The following is a 12,149-nucleotide window of genomic DNA, read 5'->3' as shown; positions in this document are numbered from 1 at the left end:
TTGTGAAGAAAATAAACAATGCCCTCAGAGTATACATCTTTTATAAATCCAATTACAAGAAAAAAGGGAATCACAATTTCGTCCACCAATATGATGTTGCAAACTAATATGAATAAATTAATTGAATTTTACTATTGACTAATTAAATACACAATGTTCCTATATAACAGAATAAATAATTTAATTTAAAAAAAAATTTCATATACAATTGACTAATTAAATAATACAATGTCACTACATATTATAGATAATGGAATAAATTTAATTAAAAAATATACTTCATATAACAGAGCAAACAATTTAAATAAATAATTTAATTTAACTAAATTATATTATTAACTTGCCATGGCCCCCCCAAACTTTTTTAAAAAAATTTAGTAGTACTTTTTCAAAAAGTAGAAAATAGTTTAGTTGACTCAAATATTTTACTATGACTTAAAGTATCCAAATTCAATCTTCATCTCTTGTTTTTATTACACATTAATTTTTAGTTTTGAACATTCAAAACATAATCAAAATTAAAAGATAAAATTAAATCAAATAAAAAAATTATCTAACAAAAAAAGATAAGAATAAAAGAAGATCATCTAATAAAATAAAAGATAAAAATTATCATTATAAAAAAGATCATCTAACAATCAAATCAAATCAAAAAGTTATCTAACAAAAAAAGATAAGAATAAAAAAAGATCATCTAACAAAATCAAAGATAAAAATCATCAAATCAAAAAAGTTATCTAACAAAAAAAGATCATCTAATAAAATAAAAGATAAAAATCATCATTATAAAAAAATTATCTAACAATCAAATCAAATCAAAAAGTTATCTAACTAAAAAAGATAAGAATAAAAAAAGATTATCTAACAAAATCAAAGATAAAAATCTTCGTTATAAAAGAACGCTACTTTGCTAGTAGCTTCTCTATTCGCATTTCGCAACTCTCTATTCAACAAGTATCACTCCTTCTACATTTGAATTCAAATATAAAAAATTAGGTATTTTTTATTTATTTAATTTAATATTATTTTATATTTTACTATTTATTTAATTTAATTTTTTATATGAAAAAAGATTAAAATATTCAATAAGTATTGATATTATTGTATTTGTATAAATTGATAAAAAAATTTAATAAATATTATAAATTTTAATATTTGTCCTTCTAACTTCTTTTTTACATATTTTACAGGATATATACTCAAATTTTATATAAAATAATCATGAAAAATCAAAGAATTGATGATTTTTTAAGAGAAAGGCTAATATTCAAGAAGGAGAACATATAACTTCTACAATATCAACACCTGTAGATAGTTCTTCTACTTTAAAGAATCATGAAGAAAGTGAGATACAACCTGCAAAAGTTCAAAGAGTTGCATCTGATGAGTTTGACCTTAATTCATTGGAACGAGACCCTGGAAAACGACTTCAAATTTGGCAATATCACCCAAACCAGAGAGATGAGGTTAGACGAGCTTATCTTAAATGGGGTCAATATCAAAAGCATCTTGACAATTATCCTCTATCTGGTACGAAGCATCCAAGACGATTTCAATATGCATGGTTTGGTATTTTTCCGTCATGGTTAGAGTATTCACCTTCTGAAGATGATGCATATTGTTTATTTTGTTATTTGGTTAGCAAAACACCCAGTGGACGTAATGGGTCAGATATTTTTATTAGTAAAGGGTTTAGAAATTGGAAAAAGGTTAATGATGGAAAGTATTGTGCTTTTCTTAAACATATTGGAGATCCTTGCTCACCACACAATAATGCAGTTGGAGCATGTCTAAATTTACTGAATCAGGCAAGTCACATCCAAAATGTAATTGAGGATCATACTTCTGAGGAAATTCAAAAGAATCGATTGCGTCTAAAATCCTCCATTGATGTAACTCGTTGGCTTACATTTCAAGCTTGTGCTTTCAGAGGCCATGATGAGACTCCAGAATAAAAAAATCGAGGTAATTTTCTTGAAATGATAAAACTCATAGCATCTTACAATGATGAAGTTGTAAAAGCTGTGTTAGAAAATGCTCTATATAATGCTAGATATACTTCACATCAAATTCAAAAAGAAATATTGCATATTCTCTCAAATAAGGTGAGAAAGCATATTTGTGAGAAAATTCGAAATTCCAAATTTTGCATTGTAGTAGATAAAGCTCGTGATGAATCCAAAAGAGAACAAATGGCACTTGTTTTGAGATTTGTTGATATACATGGTTTTATTCAAGAGCGTTTTCTTGATCTTGTACATGTCAAAGATACTATATCATTAACTCTGAAACAAGAATTGTGCGGCATTCTTTCTCGACATGGTCTTGATGTCTCTAATATTCGTGGTCAAGGATATGATGGCGCCAGCAACATGAAAGGGGAATGGAATGGGTTACAAGCATTATTCTTAAAAGATTGCCCTTATGCTTACTATATCCACTGTTTTGCTCATCGATTACAACTTGCATTAGTTGCTGCATCAAGAGAAGTTATTCCTGTGCATCAGTTTTTTTCAAAATTGACTTTCATCGTCAACATCATTTGTTCTTCTAGTAAGCGACATGATGAGTCACATGCTGCCAAAAAAGATGAAATTGTCCATTTATTAGAAATTGATGAGCTTGAAACAGGTAAAGGAGCAAATCAAATTGGTACTTTGAGACGAGCAGGTGATACTCGATGGATTTCTCATTTCTCTTCTGTTTGCAGTTTGATAAATATGTATGGTGAAACGTTGACTGTTTTACAAAAATTTATTGTTGATGGATCAACTTATTCTCAGCGTGGTGATGCAGATAGTGCTTACAATACCTTAACCTCATTTGAGTTTGTATTGATCTTGCATTTGATAAAAGATATTATGGGCATAACTGATATTCTTTGTCAAGCTTTACAAAAGCAGTCTCAAGACATAGTTAATGCTGTACAACTAGTTCATTCTACAAAAACACTTATCCAAAGCATGAGAGATGATAGATGGGAGGAATTATTAAAAAATGTGAAATCATTTTGTGAGCAACATGATATTCTAATTCCTGATTTAATTGCTTCTTATGTTGCAAGGCAAGGACGCTCGCGTCACCAAAAAGATCATATTACAGTTGAGCATTATTTTAGGGTGGAGATATTTTTAGTCATAATTGATAAGCAATTACAAGAGTTAAATAGCAGATTTAATGATCAAGCAATGGATCTACTAAGTCTGAGCTCTACTCTCATGCCTAAGGATGCTTACAAAAATTTTGATATTGCTAAGATTTCTACTCTTGTTGACAGCTACTATCCCGAAGACTTTACTGAACAAGAGAAGATTAATTTGCCTTTTCAGCTTCAACATTTTATTCTTGATGCTTGTCAGCATCCATAAATGAAGAATTTGTCAACTATTCATGAACTGTGTAGATGTTTAGCAGAAACAAAAAAGTCAAAAGTGTATTATTTGATTGATAGATTGATTCGTCTGATATTAACTCTTCCAGTTTCTACAGCTACTACAGAGCGATCATTTTCAGCAATGAAATAATAAAGACAAGGTTAAGAAATAAGATGGAGGATGACTTTCTCGCGGATAGTTTGGTTATTTACATTGAGAAAGAAATTGCTGAAAAATTTAGTTCTGATTCAATTATTGAAGATTTCAAGTCACTAAAGACTCGAAGAGTACCATTATAAACTATTTTATATTTTTTATCTGTAGAATTATTTATTTATTATCTTAATAGTAACAAACTTAAAGAATAATTATATTGATAAATTTTATTTTAATATAAATATTATTATTAAATTTTTATGTTTAAATTTCCCCCCTCCCCCAAATTTTATGTTAAGCTCCGCCACTGAGTCTAATGTTTAATAATGCGTTTTCAACAATTTGAACAATTTAAACTATTTAAATTTAAGGATAAAGTATATCTTTTGTCCTTAATGTTTGTTAAAAGTTTCAAAAATATCCCTAAGTTTTGATTTGTATCAATTTTCTCCATCAAGCTTTTTATTTGCATCAATTTTATCCTTATTGTTAATTTTTTTATAATTAATATTTTTCTTTTCAATTATACCCCTCATATCCCCATCATCATCATCATCATCATCATCATCATCATCATCATCATCATCATCTCTCTCTCTCTCTCTCTCTCTCTCTCTCTCTTCTCTTCTCTTTTCTTTCTTTCTTTCTTTCTCTTATCATCGCTGGCCATACCCCCATTTTCTCCTTCTTTTTCCTTTCTCTTCCGACTCTCCATCACCACCATCTCCATCGAGCTCCATTCTCGACGATGACCAACCTTTTTCTTCTTCTTTGCACAGTCCTAGCACCACCAAAGTTATCTCTCTCCTCCTTTGAAGCACTACCAAATATTCGTATCCAAGAACAAGATTTATATCACAATCAACTCCAAAATTTTTTAAGATAATCCAAAGACCTAGCCAATAAACACAAACACTTCTCAAACTACATCAAAATCAACCCAAGATTCCATCCACTCCAATTTCAAAACTTTGAAATATCTCCTCACAAACAAAACATAATAGTAACAATAACAACAACAATAACAATTACCTATATCTGTAATAGACATATTTCAGATTCAAATCTTACGTTGAGTTTTCAGGAAACTAAAAAAAATGCTTACCCCTAACTCCTGAGAAGCCTCTGCTATTGCCTGGTGTCACAAATACCCAACAGTGACACCAAGCTCATTCTCCAGATCCGCAAAGGCTGCCTCTTTCTCATTAGCTGCCGCCGCCTTCTTCTCCTCCTTTCTTGCCCTCTTCGGCTCCTTACAGCTGCCGTCGCCATCGTCGATAGTGGTTGCTCGATTATGACGGTGGTGGAGATGATGGTGAGGACGGAGAGAGAAAGAGTGGGGGAGAGAGATGATGATGATGGTGAAGATGGAAATGATGATGGTGGTGGAGAGAGAGTGGTGCCACAAATACACAACTCCCTTTAGCTGCCGCCACCTTCTTCTCACCCTCTTCGGCTCCTTGCAGTTGCCGCCACCGCTGCCAATAGTGTTGCTCGATGATGATGGCGAGGATGGAAAGACAAAGAGTATGTGTGTGGGAAAGAGAGATGATAATGATGATGGATTGATGGGGATATGAGGGGTATAATTGGAAAGAAAATATTAATTATCGAAAAATTAATAATGAGGATAAAATTGATGCAAATTGAAAACTTGATTGACAAAATTGAAACAAATTAAAACTTAGGGATATTTTTAAAATTTTTAACAAATATTAAGGACAAAAAATATACTTTACCTTAAATTTAAAGTAACATTTCTTACGCATACTTTAACTGCTGAAATTCAAATATCCTAACATATAGAAATATAGAATTCCTAACTAATTAAATCAAGAAATAATAATAGATAAACTTCAAAATTAAATAAATAAAATTATTCTAACATTTCAATAAATTAACTATTTAAAATGAAAGATAGACATACTAACTGACCTCGAAGTCCAGAGCTCTGGCCACATACCACGTCGCATTTAGCTTGTTAATGTTCTCAGAACACACGTAATTCTAGCGTTGAGTCATATGCAACTTCAAAATTTTTCAAAAAAAAAAAGATCAAATGACACAACATATATCGACTACTACCTATTTTTATAAGCATATAAACATATCTCAGGTACTGGGTACCCTAACTCACTATGAATGTATCATGAGTACTTAGTACCTGATTTATGCGTTTATTAGTGTATATATATGTGTCCTACAAGGAAAAATTCATAAAAATATAAAAAAGTATTTACATTTTTGAATATTTTAAGAAAAACACACAAAACAATTACTATCCTAAAAATTTTACAAAATCTCTACCAAAATCAAAGTTTAACTTGAGAATAGTAAGTAATTTACACTCCTTCGAATTGAAATAATTATTCATTAATTTCAATACACAATTTAAAATAAAATTAAAATATTTACATTAGGATCCTATTTTTTCAAAGATTTATCTATAAACAATATTGATGGTTGAATTCGCAGACGTTCCAGCGTGATTCATGAATAAAATTTTTAAACCGCACTTACTCTTAACTCTTGAAAGTGTCACATATAGTTGACCATGTGTGAAAATTGGTCTACACAGATATAATACAACATGAGATAAAGTTTGTCCTTAAGACTTGTTAATTGTCATGGCAAAAGGTACTATTAAAGAGAATTGTCTTCGTTGAAACTTAACTGGGACAATTTTATTTGTTGGTACTATATTCATTCTTGGAATCAAAGTAATATGACCAACATTGTACCCATTAAGAATTTACATTCTATGACATGATTTGCAAGCTTCCTAACTTTTATTCTTATACCATTACAAAGACCACTGGATTGGTCAATATTCCTCAGTAAAATTACCAGAATACCAACCTCGAGTATTAATTTATGAGGAGGCAAACCAGAACAATTTATGCTATTCAATAATTCAAGACCATAGAGATCTAGTTGACTTTTTATATTCTCTTCATCCATACAAATTGAATCTGAACTAAGATATAATTTTTTTTCCTCCAAGGTTGATAGCCATTAGATGGTCGTTGACCTCTTCAACAATGTCCAGCGTCGGAGACAGTATAATTTTTGCTTTGAAATTTTTTTGAAGATATGATTTCCAAAATATTTAGAAAAAAAAAACAAATGAACGAACTCATCAAATACCTAGTTTGAAAAAGGAATAACAATATCTTCTGGAATAAATATCTCAGATTTACCATCTATATTGTCACCTATTAGACCATCACCAACTTTCAATAACTACTCACCAAATTGCTTGTCTCAACTTGATCTAAGGTAATTGCACCTATAAAAAGTCTCATGTTTTTTTATTTGTTTGAATATCTGGCAAAACTTTCAAAGGTAAGCCGAAATTAGGGTAGAATGAACAATATCTTGTCTCGACTCTCGTGATATCACCTAAAATCTCACCTAGTATAACTAATTTTTTTTTTTCAAAAGACAAATCTTTCTTATACATTGCAAAAAAATCTCATGATATCACTCAAGCATTTATCAAGTACTTCATTGTATTGCCTACTAACCATTGGAGCTTGATCCCAAATTATAAGTTTGGCTTTCAAAATGGTTATAATAGTAAAAATTATTTACATCCGACTCTTTTATCATCTCAGCATAGGTCTGTCCGAGTAGAATTGTGGCCTCCTTATCAAATGCTACAAAAGTTATTGTAGCAGTACCATAAAAAATTACCAAATTCAACTTATACTTATTTTTTATGTAAAAAATTCAATTAACACTTGACTTGTGACTTCTTAGTTTAAATAAAATCATAAAAAATATTATCTAATTTAATTTAAATGCTCAAACACAATATGTCAAATTTACTTAATACCAAAGAGAGCAAATTGGGTCAAAAAATGTGGATAACTAATTTACAATTTAATAAAAGGGTTAAACACGATTTTGGTTCCTATGGTTTGGGCCAAAAATTTTTTTCATCTCTAACCTTTTTTTGCATACAAAATCATCCTTAAGGTTCAATGTAGTTTTAAAATCATCTTTCGAACAATTATACCCTCAGTATCATCATCTCCATCACACCTTCAGAGGAGAGAGAAGTAGAAACTCAGAGAGAGAAGCAAAAACTCAGAGAGAGAGAGAAAGAGAAGGAGAGAAGGAAGCCTCGTCGTTGCCCTCGTCGTTGCCCTCGCCGTCGCCCTCACCTCGCCTCGCCGCACCTCGTCTTTGTTGGCGCTTGGCCCTTACCCTCGCAGTGTTGCGATTCACGCCCTCGCCTCGTCGCGACGCGACGTGCCTGGTCCTCGTCCTCTTGTTCCTCGTCGTCATCAGAGAGGTGGTGGTGGTGGTCGTGTTCTTCGTATCTTCCAGCAGTTCAGCGGTTCCTCTACCTTTACCAATAGCGTCTCCCTCGCTGCCGTTTTCGATGGAGTTGAAGGTTCTAATAAAATCTTCGAAAATTTTATAGAGAGGGATAAATGCCGTGAGATTTGTAAAGAGAAAAAGTTAGTGTCTCTTCTTCTAGCAATCAGATAGTATCTTCAAAATCAGCCACAAAAAAAGTGTGACCATTTAGAAATGTCAGGTACAAACAAAAATTGAAAAAGAAGATTAATTTGGGAATTTCTAATTTGGGGTTCTTGTAATTGAAGATGAATTTGAGAATTTCTTATTCTTGTAATTTGGATATGAGTTCTGTTGATGGAAGAAGAAGAATTTTAGTTATGAATTTTGTTAATGATTCTGAGTTTTGTTAATTTGATATGAGTTTTGTTAATGGTGATGATGATGAATTTCTTGTTTTTTGTTAATGATGATGGTTTTGGTGATGAATTATTATTTTGGTTTTGATTTATTTGAGGTTGTTATTGAAGGTTGGATTTTCTTGTTGGATTCATGAACAGATGCCGATGAAGTAGTAGTAGGTGGAGTGATGGTGGTAGTGAGAACAGAGAGAGGGTGATCTTTTTATCATTTAAAAAATTAATCTGTCTAAAAAGATGATTTTAAAATTACGTAAAACTTTATGAATGATTTTATATACAAAAAAAGTTGGTATAAAAATTTTTTTAGCCTAAACCATAGAAATCAAAATCGTATTTAACCCTTAACAAAAAGAAAGTAACTATCCAAATTAATTTCAATAATAAGTAGACAACAGAAAAACAATTTTATAACGACAACGAAAGAGATTAATTTCTCACAACAGTTCATATTGATCATCTCAATTAAGCAATACTTTTTTTCGAGTGTTTCCTTTATTAAATTGAAAATTGAAACTAAATATACAACCCTTTTTTTTGGAATGTTTTTAAATAAATATTTTAATTCTTTTATTTAGTAAAATAGGTATTTTGGACACTATTTATATTTTTAGATTTCATTACATATTTCGTTTACAGTGTAAACGAAATAATTATACACGTATCTTATTTATACTAAGATGTATAAAATTTAAAAAAAAATACACATATCTCGTTTATAATATAAACGAGATAAATTTATAATTATCTTGTTTACACTATAAATAAAATATATGTATTATTACAAAAAGTTTACGATTAAAATAATATCAATTTAATTTTTATTTTAAAGTTAATCCAATTTTTTTTAAATTGAAAATTTTTGCAAATTGTCTCTCTAATATAATTTAATTTTATACAATGATATCAATTTTAATTTTTTTAAATCTAAAACGAGTGATTTGAAATTGTCCATTTAAAACTAGTATATTATTTTTTTAAAAATCAAGCCATTATAAATTTATCTCGTTTACACTGTATTTATTTACACTATAAACAAGATAAGACATGATTCTAATTGGCTTTATTTCGTTTATAAACGAAATATGTGTATAATAGTTTCGTTTATGCTATAAATGAGATATGTAACAAAATCTAAAAACGTAAATAGTGTTCAAAATATCTATTTTAGTAAATAAAATAATTAAAATATTTATTAAAAAAAAATCTTTCTCATTTGGTGTATAAGCTACCTAATTTTTATTGTAGCATTCTTTATGTGCAATTTGTATTTGCATGTTGTGCTGTATTTCTTGATAATAATTTTTTGGGATAAATATTATTTTGGTCCCTAACGTTGAGGGTCAGAATCAAAATCGTTCCTAATGTAATTTTAGATTTAAAATTATCCTTAATGTTACATTTCATTTTAAAATCTTCCTTTTTAATAAATTTCTTTTGTAAATGACAAAATTACCCTTTTTTTATAAATAGTTTTTTAAATAAAAAATATATAAAATAAAAAAAGAAAAGACACGAGTTGCTCCTCGCCGTCTCGCCGCTTCTGCTTCTTGCTACGATCTCTGTTTCTGCTTCGTCTTCTGCTTCTTCTGGGTCTGCTTGAGTGCTTCTGCTTCTGCAACTTCTGCTTTGTCTTCTACTTTTTGCTTCTGCTTGAGTGCTTCTGCTTCTGCATCTTTTGCTTCTGGGTCTGCATCTTCTAATTTTAATTTGTTATTTTCTGATTTTATCATTATTGTGTGTTGATTTGTTGAATCTGATTTTGATTTGTTGAATTTGGATTTGAATAATGGATTTGTTCATCATAATCCCTAATTTCTTAATTTTTATTGTTGGTTTTGTTGTTGTTTTGATTTCTGAATTGCTATTGCTTTTTGTTGTTTTTGGTTTTGTTGTTGTTTTTTATTTCTGAATTATGGGGTCCTTTAATTTAGAACATGCAGATTGCAAAGTAAAAGTGAGATACCAAGAATGAATCTGAGTGAAACAAAATGAATAAATGAAGTGAGATACCAAGAGGAGGAAGGTTGAATGGCTGAATCTTGAGTGTGTTAATGGCAACAAGAATTTGTTAATAGAAGAAGAATTTGTTCTTCTAGAAGAAGAAGAAGAAGAATGAAATGGTGAAAAAAAGGGTATTTTTGTGATTTAGAAAAAAAATTTATTAGAAAGGACAATTTTAAAATGAAATGCAATATTAAGGATTATTTTAAATCCAAAATTATACCAGGGACGATTTTAATTCTGACCTTCAACGTTAGAGACCAAAACAATATTTATCCCTAATTTTCTTTAGCCTTCATAAGAATTTTAAAAAGATAAAAATGTTAAATTGAAAACAAAATGTACTATTAGACATTTTCTTAACCAATTTTGCACTAAAATTATGGTAGCCCTTTGATAAACAATTTTAAAATGATACTGCCCCCTTTTTTTTAATTCCCAAAAGCAAGAGAAAAGAGAAAAAATCATACTTTACACACGTAAAATTTTCTAGTGTCACAAGAGAATAAAGCATATTTATTGAAGTGTTCACCACTATCATATATCCCTTACAATAATTTATCTTATTTAAAATGTATATTTAGCTAAGACCAAAAGAAAAAATTGATCATATTAACTCTTAGTGTTTTAGAATTATTGTTCTCCTGCCACTAATCTTAGAATTTTTTTAAATAATTATGCTACAAATGTCTAAATTTTTGCAGTGATATGTTGGAAAAATAGTTAATTTTACAGCTTAATAAATTGTTCCTTTATTGTCTACTAATTATTGATTTTAATTTAGATCCTGCTAAATAAATTAAAAAGATACATTTAATTAGATAATTACATTATCATTTTTGAAAATATTGCAGAAATAAGTTTAAATAGAATTGTACCTATCAACTACATCATTCATGTCCTTTTTATCGTCATCATAAAAGTATATATCCACATTAGTTTCAATTACAAACATAGGACTTATACTACTAATATGGAACAGGATGAACAACAAAAATAGTGGCCATAACAATATAAAATCCAACCTACATAAAAACAGTGTGAAAGTTAAACAATAAAAATTGGACTAAATACTAAATAGTTATTTTCTAAAAGACACTCACATATACATACAGATATTGAATATTATTAAGTTCTAGACAATTGATTATCTTTAAAAAAAAATTAAATAAGAATTTTTGATAAAAAAATTAAATCAAATAATTGTGTAAAAACACTGACTTTTACTTGACATATATTTGAATTTAAGCAACTTTACATAAATGAATAATTTGACCAAATAAAGTTAACCAATGATCATACTTACATAAAAATAATCAAACTGTTATTAATTTTAAATCATAGTACTAACTATTTTATTATTATTACATATAGTATCACACTATAAAATTTAAAAAAATTAAATATAATCACGTCTTAATAAATAATAAACACAACTACAATAAAAGATATAACCATTTGAAAGTGATTAAATTTTCACATATTTCAAAAAGTCTTTATTTTTGCAAATTAAAAGACAACCATAGAGAGCTGTTGGTTATCTGTTGTCGCAAAACTCTTGATCCGGTCCTTCATTTTTCTAAAATCAACAATAAGCTTTAAACGGTAGAGAGAACATATTTTATAAAGATTAAAAAAATAAAATAGCTTATATAAACATATTAGTTATTGAGTTCTCTTACTTGGCATTCTCAATTTAAATGACCAACATATTATCAGTTTTGTCATCATTTACATATTACTTCTCACCCTCTATCCCGGTCATAATTTCAACGTCGTCTAAAAAAAATATTAAAAAGAGGATTGTGCACAAATTGCCTATCTTAGTGTTATTTTTTTATAAGAATAAAATAAAAATCAATTTATATACTATACTATGAACCACATA

General features: G+C 29.0%; 1 pseudogene; it reads left to right on the top strand.

Annotated features, from left to right (window-relative positions):
* Positions 1–1,221: 1,221 nt before the first annotated feature.
* On the top strand, positions 1,222–3,673 carry LOC107494375 (uncharacterized; annotated as a pseudogene).
* The last annotated feature ends 8,476 nt before the right edge of the window (positions 3,674–12,149 follow it).

Source organism: Arachis duranensis, chromosome 6 (assembly GCF_000817695.3).
Source record: "Arachis duranensis cultivar V14167 chromosome 6, aradu.V14167.gnm2.J7QH, whole genome shotgun sequence".
NCBI classification, from domain to species: domain Eukaryota; kingdom Viridiplantae; phylum Streptophyta; class Magnoliopsida; order Fabales; family Fabaceae; genus Arachis; species Arachis duranensis.
This window is presented reverse-complemented; position numbering and strand designations above follow the sequence as displayed.